The sequence below is a fragment of the Silurus meridionalis genome, chromosome 25 (assembly GCF_014805685.1).
Source record: "Silurus meridionalis isolate SWU-2019-XX chromosome 25, ASM1480568v1, whole genome shotgun sequence".
Classification (NCBI taxonomy): Eukaryota; Metazoa; Chordata; class Actinopteri; order Siluriformes; family Siluridae; genus Silurus; species Silurus meridionalis.
This window is the reverse complement of record NC_060908.1, coordinates 315,001-320,000: the sequence shown is the minus strand read 5'-3', so window position 1 is coordinate 320,000 and position 5,000 is coordinate 315,001. Positions and strand designations below refer to the sequence as shown.

General features: G+C 44.9%; 1 protein-coding gene and 1 long non-coding RNA gene across 2 annotated transcripts in view; one reads left to right on the top strand and one right to left on the bottom strand.

Annotated features, from left to right (window-relative positions):
• The window catches only part of LOC124378984, a 3,641-nt gene extending 2,958 nt beyond the window's left edge, over positions 1–683 (top strand). The window contains exon 4 of the long non-coding RNA XR_006924354.1: positions 1–683. This exon is cut by the window's left edge and continues 343 nt beyond it. This is a non-coding gene — a long non-coding RNA (uncharacterized LOC124378984).
• LOC124378980 (palmitoyltransferase ZDHHC23-A-like) overlaps positions 1–2,874 on the bottom strand; it is a 10,096-nt gene extending 7,222 nt beyond the window's left edge. Inside the window, 1 exon segment of the mRNA XM_046838922.1 lies at positions 2,569–2,874. The gene's annotated coding sequence lies outside the window, so the exon portion shown is untranslated.
• Between the last annotated feature and the right edge of the window lie 2,126 nt (positions 2,875–5,000).

Sequence of the window (5,000 nt, the reverse complement as noted above, 5' to 3'; positions counted from 1 at the left end):
CAGCTGAACCTGCTGGAGTCGTTCCCTCTGCGTCTTCAGCTCGGCCTGCTGCTGAGAGCCCCGTAACTGCTGCTGCTGCTGCACCAGGACCTAGGGAGAGTGAGCCCCAACCTTAGACTGTAGACCACAGCCCCACTAGCGACGTAAACCGGACCGGGAGAAGCCCTACTCCGCTAAACCGGACCGGGAGAAGCCCTGCTCGCATAAACCGGACCGGGAGAAGCCCTACTCCGCTAAACCGGACCGGGAGAAGCCCTGCTCGCATAAACCGGACCGGGAGAAGCCCTACTCCGCTAAACCGGACCGGGAGAAGCCCTGCTTGCATAAACCGGACCGGGAGAAGCCCTACTCCGCTAAACTGGACCGGGAGAAGCCCTGCTTGCATAAACCGGACCGGGAGAAGCTCTGCTCGACTAAACCGGACCGGGAGAAGGACTATGACACTGAAAAAGTCCCAGTGGACTCTGGAGCAGTGCTGGAGCTGCCTGCGCTGGAGAGGCAGGCACAGGGGTGCAGAGCTCTCACCAGGAGACACCAGTCACTACACCAGTGCAGGGGGACGGGGAGACGTGGAGATGGAAGATGAGCATCTTTTTAAAGTACCAACAAAGAGGAAGAAACGAGGTAGAGGACAGGGAAAAAAAACAGGCAAAGAAGGATTTAAAAGTTACAACAAACACACACACACACACACACACACCTTAAACTGTCATGTCTGATTTTATTATATCTATTATTTATCTACTTATTTAATTAACTAACAAACCTGATAACCTCTGCCATTTAACATGCTTTGTGTCAAATAAAGGATTGTAAAAAGTAAAAAAGTCTCTCTCTCTCTCTCTCTCTCTCTCTCTCTCTCTCTCTCTCTGTCTCTCTCTCTCTCTCACCACTATGAGTGACATTGAACAATTCCCACTGGGACAGGGTTCCAATTTACACTCGCTCCCTAAAGTGTACAGTCTAATGTGTCCTACATGTGTTCTCTCAGATGGGATTTCTGTCTAAACGGGAAGTGATTTCCTGATGGAGCTCTATGTGTGTGTGTGTGTGTGTGTGTGTGTGTGTGTCTGTGTGTGTGTGTGTGTGTGTGTGTGTGTGTGTGTGTGTGTGTGTGTGTGTGTGTGTGTGTGTGTGTGTCTCTGTGTCTGACACCAACTTGTCTTTTAAAAATCATCCAATCACCCAAGTTACAAAAACAGCCTCTTTCACCTTAGAAATATTGCTAAGCTAAGAAACATGTTGTCTATATCTGATGCAGAGAAGCTCGTCCATGCGTTCATGACCTTCAGACTGGACTACTGTAATGCATTACTAGGTGGATGTCCTGCATCATTAATAAACAAGCTTCAGTTAGTCCAGAATGCAGCAGTCAGAGTTCTCACAAGGTGGAGAAAATATCACCATATAACCCCAATCTTCTCATCCCTACACTGGCTTCCTGTTAAGTTCAAATCCACTACAATCTACTGCTTCTTACCTACAAAACACTAAATGTTTTATCTCCATGTATCTCTCCAGTCTTCTAACACGCTACAATCCGCCACGCTCCCTGAGATCTCAAAACTCTGGACTTCTAGTAGTTCCTAAAAAATGGGGTTAGGGTTAGGGGTTGGGTTAGGGTTATGTTTTATGGTTAAGTGTTGGGGTTAGGGTTAGGGGTTGGGGTTAGGGGTTAGTTTAGATTTTAGGTTTAGGCTTTGGGATTAGGGTTAGGGGTTAGGGGCTAGAGTTATATTTTAAGGTTAGGGGTTGGGATTAGGTTTTAGGGTTAATGTTGGGGTTAATGTTAAGGTTTGGGTTAATGATGGGGTTAATGTTAAAGTTTGGGTTAATGTTGGGGTTAATGTAAGGGTTGGGGTTAATGTTGGGGTGCATGTTAGGGTTGGGGTTAATGTCAGGGTTGAGGTTAATGTTGGGGTTGGGGTTATTGTTGGGGTTGGGGTTAATGTTGGGTTTGGGGTTATTGTTGGGGTTGGGGTTAATGTTAGGGTTAATGTTAGGGTTGGGGTTATTGTTGGGGTTGATGTTGGGGTTAATGTTGGGGTGCATGTTAGGGTTGGGGTTAATGTCAGGGTTGAGGTTAATGTTGGGGTTGGGGTTATTGTTAGGGTTGGGGTTAATGTTGGGTTTGGGGTTATTGTTGGGGTTGGGGTTAATGTTAGGGTTAATGTTAGGGTTGGGGTTATTGTTGGGGTTGATGTTGGGGTTAATGTTGGGGTGCATGTTAGGCTTGGGGTTAATGTTAGGGTTGAGGTTAATGTTGGGGTTGGGGTTATTGTTAGGGTTAATGTTAGGGTTGGGGTTAATGTTAGGGTTGGGGTTAATGTTGGGGTTAATGTTGGGGTTGGGGTTAATGTTGGGGTTGGGGTTAATGTTGGGGTTGATGCTGGGGTTAATGTTGGGGTTGGGGTTAATGTTGGGGTTGATGTTGGGGTTAATGTTAGGGTTGGGGTTAATGTTGGGGTTGGGGTTAATGTTGGGGTAACACTCAGTCCAGATCTCCAGGAACACTGTGATGATGCTCTACAGAGAGGAAGTGGAAGTGAACAGCAGTCTGATTCTTACCTGTAGCTTACGCTCCTCTTCCCTGACACTCCTTTATCCTTCCCAGAGGCTGGAGAAGCTTCCAGTGTCCGTCAGAGCTCAGAGCAAATTCTGCACGTCCCCGTGTGTGTGTGTGTGTGTGTGTGTGTGTGTGTGTGTGTGTGTCCAAGTGTGTTCACATTTAGCTTCTTCCTGAAGTCACTCAAGTGCGGTGAGAAAGAGGATGAAGATGAAGAAGAAGAGAAAAAGGATGAAGAGGAGGAAGAAGAAAAGAGGAGGAAGAGTTGTGAAGGTAAACTCTGATGTCCTCTGAGACTTTGGCTTCAGATCCTGAGCGCAGTAAATCCGCATGTGAGAACGGTGAGGTGGAGCTGGGAGAGGGTTAGTGCCAACTACTGACCAGCAGAGAAGAAGTGTGCACATGCTCCTCCCTCTCCCTCTCTTTCTCTTTCTCTTGCTCACTCTCTCTCTCTCTCTCTCTCTCTCTCTCTCTCTCTCTCTCTCTCTCTCTCTCTTTCTTTCTCTCGCTCTCTCTCTTTCTTCCTCTCTCAAAGTGATGTCACAGCCGCTAATTAGCATGTAATCAGTAAATGATTTACACATAAAACAATAATTAGTATAAATCAGTAATTTAATATAATAGGAAGTGAAGAAAACAGAGGTGATGTGCTGCTGTAGGATGTAACTGTTCTGTCACTGCAGTAATGTTTGTATTTTGTAGGGTTGGGGTTAATGTTGGGGTTTTGGTGTGTGATGATCAGTGTTGTGCTCGTTACTCAAAAATTGTAACTAGTTACAGTTACTCGTTACTTCATTCAAAATGTAACTCAGTTACTTTGTTGATTATTTACACCAAAAACACGTTACTGTTAAAAGTAACTTTTTAGAACCTTCTTTAATGTTCCCATTAATGCCCTTTTATGTGTTATGATCTACAAACACAAAACTGACTTAAACACAAAGTCATTTTAAACACTATTTTATTAAAGTCAGAGCAGCACAAACTGAATATATCACAAGCATTTCTGAAATAAAGAACAAAACAAGCTGAATAATAAATTCACAATCAAAAACTAAAGTGGCTTCTGCTGTTGTGTTGAGCTCTTAAACATGTTCCTTTCACAGCTGAAGTATGAAAACTATCAACAATGTAGAACAGAACACCGGGTTAACTTCTAGCTTCTAGCTCCTCAGGCATGGAGTTCCTGGAGGAGCTTCAACAGGTTGAAGTTGCTGTTTATCGCAGTAGATAAGAGCTTGAACCAGAAAGACACAGCTTACATTAGACTAAAAAGTTTTTGTCTTTATGCTCAACTAAAGTGAAATAATGATCATATTTCCACTTTGAAAAACTCGTCTTCCGCACAGACCTGAATAAACAGAGACACGCCCACATTGCGTCTTCTTCGTGTTTACAGTGGTTCATCCACCAATCCTACAATGTGTCTCTGCTGTAAACAGGTCAGACTGTAGTCTACACTTCAGCCCAAATTCATTCATTTAATAAAGTAACGGGTAACGAACCATACGCTAACGGAGTTACTTTATTTAAAAACTAACGCGTTACAGCATTGGTTACTGTCAAAAGTAACTGCGTTACAGTAACGTGTTACTGCCCAACACTGGTGATGAGGGAGGTGGTAGCTCAGTGGTTAAGGCATTGGGCTTTGGATCAGAAGATCACAGGTTCAAATCCCACCACCACCAAGCTGCCACTGCTGGGCCCTTGAGCAAAGCCCTAAAAACCCTCCCCTGCTCAGTTGTAAGTCGCTCTGGATAAGGGCGTCTGCCAAATGCCGCAAATGTAAATGTAAAATGAGTGTGTGAGGAGTGTGTGTGTGTGTGATGAGTGTGTGTGTGAGGAGTGTGTGTGATGAGTTTGTGTGTGTGATGAGTTTGTGTGTGTGATGAGTGTGTCTGTGTGTGATGAGTGTGTGTGTGATGAGGTGTGTGTGTGATGAGTGTGTGTGAGGTGTGTAGCTCAGTGTGTTAAGGCATTGGGCTTTGGATCAGAAGATCACAGGTTCAAATCCCACGAGTTTGTGTGTGTGTGATGAGTGTGTGTCTGTGTGTGATGAGTGTGTGTGTGTGATGAGTGTGTGTGATAAGTGTGTGTGATGAGTGTGTGTGTGTGATGAGTGTGTGTCTGTGTGTGATGAGTTTCTGTGTGTGTGATGAGTGTGTGTGATGAGTGTGTGTGAGGTGTGTGATTAGTGTACCGGGTGAAAGGGGCAAAGCAATCAGTGTCAGCTGATATGAGATTGTGGGCGTGACCAGTGATGTAGAAGGTGTTGGTGTACAGGGTGTTCATGGTCTTCAGGTTCCTCACACAGCTGCAGTGTGTGAAGTATATAAATACTGTGTGTGTGTGTGTGTGTGTGTGTGTGTGTGTGTGTGTGTGTGTGTGTGTGTTTGTTTGTGAGTGTGTGTTAGAGAGAGATTTAAGACGCAGA